This window comes from Thermobia domestica, chromosome 6 (genome assembly GCF_964235325.1).
Source record: "Thermobia domestica chromosome 6, izTheDome1.hap1.1, whole genome shotgun sequence".
Lineage (NCBI taxonomy): Eukaryota > Metazoa > Arthropoda > Insecta > Zygentoma > Lepismatidae > Thermobia > Thermobia domestica.
This window is the reverse complement of record NC_137459.1, coordinates 197513856-197526373: the sequence shown is the minus strand read 5'-3', so window position 1 is coordinate 197526373 and position 12518 is coordinate 197513856. Positions and strand designations below refer to the sequence as shown.

Here is a 12518-nt window from a genome sequence, read left to right as displayed (position 1 = left end):
AAAGCTTCTTTTAAATGCTATAACGAATCTACTTTCTGCTTTGATTTTTACAGCATTGTCGTACATCTAATTAATGTTAGTCGAGTGGCGATTCAGAAGTGTATTAATAGAGTTTTCTTCATAGATTCATTTTCTAATAATATTCATAATTTACGTAGTAAAACATTTACATTTGTTTACAGGAATCCGTTCCTAATGTGGAAAACCTGCAGGGTTTGTGTGTTCAATATATGATCAGTATAAAATTGAAATTAGCTTACCTAATCATAGTAATAGTGGTATGTATGTATGTATATGTATGTATGTATCTGTACCTTCTTTTTATTCTCTTTCTTTCTTTTCCGTCTGAAATTTTACGCTACAAGATAAATACATATATGGTATGTGTATTAACTATTTGCTGCATCATCATTTATTTTGTTTTTGTGTGCTAGAAGTTTTTTCGGGAGTATTGTGGGTTTAGTGATAGCACTGTCATCTGGTGCGAAGAGAGACTGGTTCGATTCGAGGCCATGTAAGTCTGTGGTGGGCAGTACCATATCATTGATTGACACTTACCCACAGTCTCCTGTAGCCTAAATTATATGCATAGTCATTGGGCGTTAAGTTTGTTTTGTAACGAACGTATTAACTCAGAAATATATTTTATTTCTGACAAGTTTAAAACTTATATTCGAAGATTTTGCTTCACGAAAAAGTTAGATCAATTCTGCTTTTGAATTTTCTGATATGCGTGATTCCTTGCGTGATTTCCAGTTCTCATTAACTTTAAAGTAAGAATGTAAACGATATACTTACGAGAACAAATAATAAGAATTTATGTAGATTTTGTTTGATAAATCCAACATCCTAACGAAGGAGTTCCTAGCAACCGTATTCTGGTATTATAATGCATTATATATATATAGAGCTTTCACATTATTGAGATATTTGGATATATTTCGTGGTACTCTTCTAGTCGGTGATTGCATTACTCCTTAGAACAAAAGTGGAATTGTAATCTTGTAGAAGCAATTTCTTCATGTGTAATCGAATGTTAGAGAGTTTCAACAGTCTTGTTGCTAACGTCGTTTTGTGTATCAAGTTAAAAATGATTGCAGTGACTCGTTGCATTGAAATTCTGCGAATAAAGGCAGTTGACGGGTATAAACTATCCATATCATTAACTGGTACATATTCATCACGTTCAGTACTAAAACTACAAAACGACGTTAGCAACTGGAAGAAATAACGCCCTTGTACTAATCTGTCTATTTTTAGTATTTGGACTTTGCAGGTAGCTGAAATCTATACCGAAAAAGGCGGCGATTAAGTTATATGCGATAACATGTAAGTTAACGTTTGTAGATTTTGTTTTGAGTTCCATTTTCGTTTTTAGTGGTGATGGAGGAGGTGAAAGCATGGTATTATTTTACTTTTTGTGTTTATCTTTTATATTTTAGAAGTATGTAGTAGTTCGATTATGCATAATTTCCTTAATGTAGACTATTCTTTAGGTGCAGAACTAAAACAATTGAGATAAAATTAAATTTACTTCAAATTCTCTTAAATATATAGAGGAAGGGAGATATTTAGATGCTTTTCTTATTTTTTACTAATTATTTAATATTTCCTGGTTTTTAATTTATTCCTTTCCGTTTTGTGAAGAGGCAGAGGAAAAATTGTTATAATAATTTTTTTTCACAATTTGGTTTGGAATTGATTCGCAGTTTTCTTATGTACGCACATACATACACGCGCGCAAATAGCAACCTCAAAATTTCGAATACTAATCAATGTGTGTCTCTCTTTCTTCTCTTTCTGTGATGTCATTATAATTATCTTAAACATGAAATTTCTCCATCATATTACGTTATCGTCTTAATGCATCACTTCATTTATTCTACTTTGAAAAGGTTTGGAAATCAGTCATAGAACAAGGTTGCCATGTATTTTCTTCTTCCAACAAACCATGGTGACCCGTTATTCAAATCAGTTTCTACCACTCATAAAAGTATATGTAATGATTATTATGTAAAATCAAGCGAATAACAAATGATAGTGTGTTCATTGAACATTTTCATACAAATTTTTCGTCATCGCATTAACAGTAGAGTTAACAATTGTCATGGGGTACCTTAAAGCAGAAAAAAACTCAGCGGATTGTAAAATATTGTTATCCACAACAAACATATCCTTACGTTGTGGCGGACAAACACTGTACATGGGTTTTCTCCCGTTTCCTCCCAATTCTTATCATTCGCTGTCTCCTTTAGCGTATACGACTTAACTGTGGAACATTGAACTGAGGGATTTCATTTAATTTCATTTCTTATCCGTAAATTCGCGATTCGGAACACTATAAAATGAATCTATTTCCAATATTTCGTGAAAAATGATTCGTCCAGATGTTTAACCTCATTGGGAGGGTGACACTCTTTCAGAGCAATGAATATTCCCCTGTTAGACGTACCTTTTAGCAGCGAGGCTATATGAGATCTGAACCTACTGCTTAACGTGGGATCCGAACCATATGAGCTCCCATCGAGAATCAAACCCGGCTCTCCCACATCAAAGACGAGTACGCTAACCATATAGCCACGAGAGATCAATGTTCTCGACTAATTGGCTGTTATCAATGTGTTCTGTTGGTCCATGAGGTTAAATTTACTAGCTAATAGTTACTCTAATTTGCTGTTTTTTTTTATTATCGTGAATAAATATAAAATAAACTGCGAATCAATTTATTTATTTATTATTTTTTTCTTTCGCATTACAAGCATGTGGAATGTGGATAGCATGTAACATGTATATCGTCGTTTACATATCAAATAGGCGTAAGCACATATAGCTTTAACGAAAAGTATTGCAATACAATCGCTATTCATAAACGATAATTGCACATTACCATATAAGAATTTGATAGACGAAATGTATTAACTGTTGAAATTGCGCTTGCGCTTCTTTGCTACATATACACGACGATATGATTTAATATTTTTAAACACGAATCTTCTCGATCATTGCTGCCGTTTAAGTTGTTATTAACTTAGAATGTAATTTTTGCGTGAGAAAACTGATCGTTTTAGTTTTTTGTTGCATAGTGCTTTGATTTCAACATAAATCATAACCAGTGATGAGTAGAAACTGGCAGCGTGAGAAGAACTGTTTGCATGTGCAAGAATTTTACTATTTATTTAATTATTAAAAATTTCAAGTTTTTCCTTTCTTCAGTTTTATTGTTCTCTTGAATTAAGGAAGCAGAAGTATTTTGAATGGCTCAGAGCAAGAAGTAATTTAATGCTGATTATTTCAAAAGTATAAATATTTTAATGCAAATTCTGAAGTAAGTTGGAATTTAGAAATTATATATAGTTGGAATAGAGGAATCTTGAGACGGACAGGGGAAATTAACTAATCAGAAAACGTGAAAACATTGTCACACACTAAAATAGGTACACCATAAAGTATTTCGCTAAATGCTTCATCCGATGAAGAAGGGAAAGAAGTGTGAAGGAAAAGATATTAAACAACAGTAGCTGTGAAACGTCCTAATGGCCACCATGTTAAAATTCAGCATCTTAAACTATTGTAGCATGGCGCCCACCTAAATACTTTTCTGTTCTTTAATATATGCTTCTTTCCCTTCCCTATCTGATGAAATATTCAGCGAAATACCTTATAATGTACACCTTGTCTCAAAAAGGTTGAGCGCATTCTTTATTGGTGTTTTGAGGCAAAAATTTTCTAAGTCCAGCTTCGGGTATCTTCGGGAAAAAGTAAGCCAGGTTCGAACCTCCAAGCCAGCCTTTGCAATCGGGAAAAAGTTTGCAGATGTGTTTTTCTTCTTTTAAATATAATAAGACTTGTTACCAAGTGTTTAAAAAAGCAACATTGATTGAAATACTTAATGATACAATGTTTCGAAACCTTGCACATGCTTGTTTGTCATTGAGCTCTCTATACGTAATGGAGCATTTAAATACGTTAAAGAATCTTTCCACATGTAAAAGAATGCTCAAAGTTAAGAAATAGAACATAATTTTCGCCTGAGTACTAAAATAAAAGTCAAAGTAGAACAGAAACAGCGTTTGTCATGGATATGAATGTCATAATTATCTTGAGATCCGTTATACATCGCTAGAAGCTTAGTTCTAGAAGTCCTTGTGTTAGCTCATTGGTAAGCCGTCGGATTTCAAATCATAAGGTTGTGAGTTCGAATCCGATCTGGGTCAATACTTTTTTTAAAATTATATTTTCCGCAATGCATGAAAAATTATATAAAATAATTACATTAAAATACATAAGTTGTTTATATATAACATAATAATTGCAGAACATAGTAATTATTATGTTTAAAATATAACATCTGAGATAATTTTCACAGTAGGTCGTTATTATATATGAGAATGTTAAATACAAGTTAGGAAAATCGTTTAATAGCAATAAATAAGTTATGTAGTGTATTTATTTGCAGCTATTTGTCATATAGAGAGTAATTCTCAACATTCATAATATAGAATGTCATTTATGTTCTTGAAAAGTTATTCGATGCATAAACAGAGGGTATAAACAGAGAATCCAAAGTCGGAACGCTCGCAAAAAAATTCATGAACCCCAAAGGTCACGTGAGCAGACTGGAATTGTCCTTATGAAGCATGCCACAGCAGAAAGTCTTTACATAGATTTTCAATTCAATTCCTGATATATGCTTTTGCAATGTGGAAGTGGTGATGCCTTGAGTCGCCCTCTCTCGCTCGCTCGCTCGCTCACTCTCTCTCTATTTATACAGAATATAAAAGTGGATTTATGTGTGTGTTTCAACATAATTCTGATATATCTAGAGCAATTTTAACTATATTTCTTACAGTCTGGAAAAAGAGTACTGTCGGGATACATATCAAAAATGCTAGAAACGGGTCGATATTATTATTGAATCCATAGTTTCGTGGTCGCTTAGGTGAATAGCTCTACTTTCAATTCAAGTCCAATTAAGCTCCCATTAGCACCCAGGGTGGTTACGTAGCGACATAAAGATATCGAAATCAACCGATATTAGAATCGAATCATAAGTTTTCAGCGCCGCTAACAGTGCAGCATTTCCCATTAGTCCACATTAGTCCCATTGCCTAGAGGGCAACATATTTGCAGAGTGCAAATTTTAAAACTTGAATAATATTTTAATTTTTTCCGTATGAAAAAGTTAAAAATCATGAGCAAATATACTATTTCACGAACAATCCTCTTTTACTATTCTAATATGTTTAATAATAGCGTAAGAAATGTAATAGTAATTCAGAACATGTTTCACAGTTGTTATTTTTTCTTACATAGTTGTAGCTGTAGCATGTAGTGAGTGGAATTTAACTGTAATAAATTCACTAATTAACCATATTCGAATTAAGTTTTATTTTTAAGTTCGGAATGAAGGAGCGGAGAAATATGGAGTTATTGGGGGCACCGAGCTTTTCTACATTTTATTTTCAAGATCTCCATTTTTCTTTTGTCATTTGTTCCTAATAAAAAAAGTTCAGTCACTTTTGGATTGTCATAGGATAGTAGGAGTTGGATTTTGGGATGCAGCCTGTGAGATTCTAGAGGAGCTAACTGCTTGAAAAAATATTTTTGAATCATCTGTAACATATGAAATAAGGATATGTATCATAAAAAATTGAAAGTAACTATGTCTGCGTAATCATCACGGTCAAATTGCAAAATCAAATGAATTGACGTTTGGTATATAATCAGGCTCCAATCCCAACTGGGAAGTTATCATACGCGTGTCACTTTCATTATAATACATATCCTTAGGGGGAGTAGAAGTCCGAATTTTTGCGAAAAATTTAGTATCTCACAAGCCGTTCAACTGAGAGCTGAAATTCAGCATATAACTCTTTATTAAAAATAAAGAGAATATGCCCTGGCATTTTTTAAAATTGTCTTTTATGAGCGGGGGGACGGGGGTGCATTTTCTATATATTGGAAATTGGTAGTGGGTTGATTTGTTAAAATAATCGAAAACGATTGATATTAGTTGAGAAAAAAATTGAGTAATGCAAACTAAAGTTCTTTTTGAATTTTATACCTACTGCTTTCTATTTATAATTGCTGAAGCTGGTGTTTAATACATGGAGCGTTCCGAGCATAAGGCAATCAAGCCATAAAGTTAGAGAAAAATGGCCATAAAATTTGTATTCTAAACTTAATTACATGGGCATTTCCAATTAGTACGGCATGCTTAATTATATAGAAAATTAGTTTCTCTCTCTCTCTCTTTTTTTTTTTTTTTTTTTTACGTTGGTCTACTTTTCCTTGATTCGAAACTTTTAAATTTCACCCTATTTTCTACTGAAATGTGTCTGTAAGGCAACAAAGAAATAATTACATATGATAAATTTAAATTCATTTTAATTCGGAAGATGAGAAACACTTTGCCATTATATATCGTAAAGGTCAGACCCACCAGTATTGTAACAAAGAGGTGCTTGAGCCAATGACGGTAGAAATTCAAACTCCGATAAGTGATAATTTCACAGTCTTGTTTTATTACAAGTGTAATCTCTTTAGTCAATGGAGAGGAGGACGTGGGTCATCGGTCAGAGTTGATGTCGATGGGTTTTGGTGGGTCGGAGTTGGTCGCAATGGTTCAGAGTGGTTCATAGTTGGTGGTGGGTCAGAGTGGATCACGATGGTTGATGGGTCAGAGTGGGCCAATGGGTCATTTGGGTGGTGGGTCATAGTGGGTCATGGTGGGTCATGGTGGGTCGTGGATCAAATTTTCATTGACCCACACCATCTCTGGTTAAAATTGTACTAAAGATAAGAGACACCGAAGATGCATGTCGGTTATTATGCTCAAATTTTGCGCATGGATAGTACTCCACCAGAAAGCAATAAATCTGAAACGGTTCACGGTATGACCTCCTAGAACTCGAGATGTAGGGGTTTGTCTGATTGGCTAAATTAAGACGTCAATGATTTATCCTTCAACAACCAAGCTTTTTATGATCGTTTCCGTGGGGAAGTCAGAAGAACACGTGCCTAGTAATCGGAATATTGATAGTTCGAGTCCACCCCGGGGTATTTGTTTTGTGTTTTTTTGTTTCACCTAAATATAAACAAATCACACATATAGGCATTTTAACATATTTTGAGAGAGTAATTTTGTGGTTCGTTGGCGTTTCATCGCGTCTCTGCCGCTGGTAGTAAAGTTTTCAATATGGAACTTGGGCCATCACGGATCGTCGCTGCGGGGCCACCAATTTCTGGCGACAGGTTAATAGTTGACCATCTGTAGTCCACCGACGCTTACAGCTTAGGGTAATGAACGATGTCCTTGCCTTGTAGACTTCATGACTACCGACGTCGGCAGTCAACTAGCTTTTAGTATTCCTTTACTAACCATCTATCGTTCATGTTTGTACACGGTGTTGTCATAATAATAATAATAATAATAATAATAATAATAATAATAATAATAATAATAATAATAATAATAATAATAATAATAATAATAATAATAATTATTATTATTATTATTATTATTATTATTATTATTATTATTATTATTATTATTATTATTATTATTATTATTATTATTATTTGTAGTAACAGTAGTATAATTGATGATAGAATAATTATTGTCTATGTATTGTCTAGGTAGGACTACACACAGGATTTGGCTCGTTTTGGTTCGACTTGACTCTAATCCGATTCGAGTTGGAAGATATTTTTCGCGCCGAGTCCAAGAGTAGACCTCAAAGATGTCTGTTTCGAGTCGAGTCGAGTTTCAAAGAAAAGTCGTTCGTGCCCATCCCTACTAATGAGAGCTTAATCGGAGTTAAGCGAAATTCAAAGTCTCACTATTTATCTAAGCGACCCCGAAAACTATGAATCTAATATCGATCATTTTCTAGCAATCTTTTATATGTATCCCCTTCCCATTCACCATAGGTAACCCGACAGCACTCTTTTTGAAACTATAAGAAATGTGGTTAAAATTACTCTAGGCCAGTGGTTCTCAATCTAATTCCTATCACGATCCCCTTTTATCACACGCTCTTGCCAGCGACCCTTTTATAATTTGTTTTATAATAAGCTTGTGTGGGATTTTTAACATACCTATTTCTATAATAGTAGAATCCATTTTTTTGTGTATAGTGAACAGTGCCATGGAAAATCATTGCCCGGGGCGAGAGTATAGTACGATGTCACCGTATGTATGAGTGACGTCGACAGACTAGCTACGAAGCGCCACCATGGTTGGCACGAAGCTCAATAACATTTTCAAAATAAACCCTACCTTTCCTTAATTTTGAGCACATTTTATTACGTTTTTCCTTCTATTTTACACATGTGCACATGCACTTTCCTAACTTGAGTAACACACTTCCTCCGAAATGTGTGGCCCCTCTTTTCGGCGCCCGGCACTGACAGTGGATACAGTAACTGTAATATCTATATTCCCAACGACGAATGTGCTGGTTCAAGATGGATGTTAAACTCCTTCATTGAAGAGGCCATTAACGTATCCGATCTAAGCCCAAAACTTCTTGACCAAATAATAGAATTATCATGCGACAAGTCTTTGCAACTGGTTTTCTGTAACGAAGACTTGGACAAGTTCTGCCTGGAGAGAAGAATATCCTGGTCTGGTGATTGCTGCTTTAAAAGTAATAATTCCATTTGCTACATCGTACTTGTGCGAAAGTGTTTTTTTTTTTTTTTTTTTTTATGGTAAACATTAAAACAAAGGGAAGAAATCGCTTATCAGTTGAAAACGGCTTGATAATATTCGTCATGAAGATTGAACCGGGCATTGCTGCACTAGTGAAATTACACCATGCTTAGGTATCTCATTAGGTTTTAATTTTAATTGTATTTCAATGTGCAGGTTTTGTTTCATGTGTATTTTTCTAGTACTTCTATATACAGTTCTCATTAGTTTTATATCATACCTCTTTGATTTAAATTCATTTTTAAACAACTCTACTAACTAACTAACTCTATGGCCTATGGAACCCGGAGGTTCAATGCCGCGTTCACAAAAGCTCTACACTGACTTCTATCCTTAGCCAATTGGATCCAGTTTCTACTTTGTATTCTTATCTCAGCGAGATCCATCTTAATATTGTCCTCCCATCTGCCCCTAGGTCTTCCTAATGGTCGTTTTCCGTTTGGTCTTCCAGTCAAGACTTTCAAAGCGTTTCTACTTTCTTCCATTCTAGCTACCTGACCTGCCCACCTAAGCCTCCTAGACTTGACGACCCTAACAATGTTGGGTAACCGTATAAATTATGTAGTTCCTCGTTATGAAGTTTCCGCCATTCCCCATTCCCGTTCCTCTTGGGTCCGAATATTCGTCTAAGGATCTTGTTCTCAAATACTTTCAGTCTATGTTCTTCCCTCAGAGTAAGCGACCATGTTTCGCAACCATACAGAACAGGCATGATTATCGTTTTGTATATTTTAAGCTTCAAATTTCTCGACAGAATTCGCGACGACAAGAGACTTTGAACCGAATAGTAACACGAATTCTACACCCTTTGAAAATGTTCAGTTGACTTATTTTTTATTGTTCTTTACAGTGTGTATAAAAAATAAAAGTATGCCTATCAGAACAAAATTAAAAATAATATTTAAAAATAATTTCTGGTATTAGATTCTAACTATATTTGTCTCTTCCGCCTATCTTCGCGATCCCCTAGGGGCCGCGACTCCCAGGTTGAGAAACTCTGCTCTAGGCATACATGAGTTATGATGGAACATACATACATACACTTTTATATGTATAAATGCAGATAAGAGAGAGTTGAGAGAGAGCGATTAAGGAATTACCGCTCTCAATCTCTTCCCTTTACTTTTGCGATTCGTGAATTTCTTACGTGACAGTTTGGGGCTAGCTAGTTTTTTGTCTTGAACCACGATCCGATTTTCGATATGCTCTACCTAAATGCTGTAATGCGAATATTGAGAAGTTATCTGCGATGAAAGTAGCTGCAAATAAATATATTACATAACTTATTTATTGCTATTACACGATTTTTTAAATTTGTATTCAATATTCACACATAACACACCGACGTTCTGTGAATACCTCAGATGTTATATTTTAAAGATAAGAATTACTTATGTCGTGAAATGATATGAATATATATATTCAACTGATATATACAACTGATGATATGAATATATATATTCAACTCATATATACAACTGATGATATGAAAATATATATACAACTGATGAATTGTAATGTAACTATTTTACATAATTTTCATGCATTGAGGAAAGTGGAATATCATAAAGGAATCTCACCTAAACGGGTATCGAACTCACGATTTAAACGCTCGGTGGTGTACCACTGAGCTAATATGACCGCTTTTCGGAAGCTGCTTCTGAAATATAACTGAGCTCATACGTAAATGCTCTTTTCCGTATGGAAATCACAATGACGAAACGAGAGTGTGAATACATAGTCTCGAATGTATCATTAAGTATTTCAATCAATGTTACTTTTTTCTACACTTAATACCATTTCAACATGTCTTATTATATTTAACAGAAGGAAAAACATATCTGTACATCTTTTCCCTATTACTAAGGTTGGCTTTGGAGGTTCGATCCAGCAGCTTTAGTTTACTGTTTTCCGAAGACACCCGAAGTTGGACTTCGAAAGTGTTCGTCTCAAAACAGCTATAATCATATCGCTCAATCTGTTTGGTATATGGTATATGTTTTTATACGTGTAAAGTCAGTATAACAATTCATTCTTTAAACAGCTTTTCGTATGTATTAATATTCCTTTATAAAAACTGTTTTTATTATTATTATTACGGCGCACCATTTTCAGATTTCTTTCGCGAGTCGTTGACCAAGTCGTTCGCCACCAGCGTTGCCAGACTCACAGCTCGGAATTATTCCAAAACCTGATCGAACTTATGCTAGATTCGGTCAAATTATGCTAGATCCTCATAATTACTAATTCAGGAGTTAAAAAAAAAAGTTGAGATACGATAACGTAACTTAAAATATACAGAGAGCAAGAATGCATGGATAGAACTCAATACTTCACGCACCAAAATTTTAACTCAACTAAATTACTGCAGTCGTTGCCAAACTCAATGGCGTATATATCGTATAAATGAATGCAAAGTTTTTGTTTACATATTTTGAAAGAAAATTACTTCGCAGCATAAGCGGAGTTGGGAATCGTCTGCTGGGGGAGGGGGCAGATTTTTGGTCGGTCTCGGAGCTGTCATTTCAGGAATAAATATGATCATGAAGTCAGAAGTAAAGATGGTGAAGTTGTCAAAAAGTTGGGGGGAGAATGGCCCCCATAGCTCCGCCCATGCCTCGGAGTTAAAGGATTAGAAAACCCTGGGTGGAGCCACAAAAAAAAGCCCAAAGCCGTTCCGAACTTACTTAGGAAAATAAGACTGCCTGTATGGTTTACCGAGTGTATGAATCAATGGAAGAGGATACATTTCTGCCGTTCTTTTTCTTCCCACGACCAACTTCTCCAGGTTTTACGGCTTTTTGATAACTTGCTGAAATTGTGCTAGATTTGGGCAGGATGCTAAAAGCAAGATGCTAGGTGCTAGAAACATGCAAATTATGCTAGATCTAGCATCATTATGCTAGATCTGGCAACGCTGTTCCCCACAATAGGCGTGTCGTGCAAGTAACCAATCACACGTCAGGTACTAGCTTTTACCTATTGCTTTCTTCTCACAGCTCAGAACATTGGTAACTATGGATAGACGTACAGCAGTAATTACTTTATGGGAGTTGGAAAGTTATTCTGCAACTGCAGCTAGCAGGCGAGTAGGTGTCCCGGCCTCTACAGGAAGGCAATGGATTCGGAAATATGGTGCTACAGGTCAGACTGGTAATTTACGATCTCCTGGTCGTCCGCATGTGTCAACCGAAGCCCAAGATGCGAGATTAGTAAACGAAGCCCGGTTAGACCCACTAAGGATGTCTAGACAGATAAGGGAAGCTTCTCTCTTTCCTGGTAGTAAGCATACAGCTCTGCGAATGCTTCGTCATGCTGGGTTACGTGGCCGTGTTGCTGCCGTGAAGGAAAAACTCTCAGACGACCACAAAATTTACCGTCTCGCGTTTGCACAGGCGAATGTGGGTCTCAATTGGGAAAACGTAGTTTTCTCAGATGAATCCATATTCACAACATCAAAGGAGGGACGCCGTTTCCTGTATCGTCCGAGAGGCACCCGATATGACCATGGATATGTGGCTGCTTGCAATCGCAGTGGCCATGTATCTATTTTATGTTGGGGTTGGATTTCCAGTCGCGGAGCAGGACAGCTTCATAGAATTGAAGGACATCTGGAAAATGCTCAGTACTTAGACATTATCAGTAATATCATGGTGCCATCTGTTTCAGCCTGATGGTGTAATTCAGTTCCAGCAATACCAGTCGCCAATACATAATTCCCGTGTGGTTCAGGAATGGTTCGCAGGGCACCCTGAGATTGATTTAATCGACTGGCCGCCTCGTGGAGCAGACCTCAATCTCA

General features: G+C 35.6%; 1 protein-coding gene across 4 annotated transcripts in view; it reads left to right on the top strand.

Moving 5' to 3' along the window:
* LOC145688390 (E3 ubiquitin-protein ligase SIAH1A-like) overlaps positions 1–12518 on the top strand; it is a 78989-nt gene that overhangs the window by 44351 nt on the left and 22120 nt on the right. For 2 of the 4 annotated variants that reach the window (XM_081762560.1, XM_081762561.1), the window contains exon 3: positions 1261–1329. The exons of 1 other annotated variant lie outside the window; for it this stretch is intronic. The gene's annotated coding sequence lies outside the window, so the exon portion shown is untranslated. The remainder of the gene's footprint in view (positions 1–1260; positions 1330–12518) is intronic. One more of the 4 variants, XM_081762562.1, reaches the window with a different exon arrangement.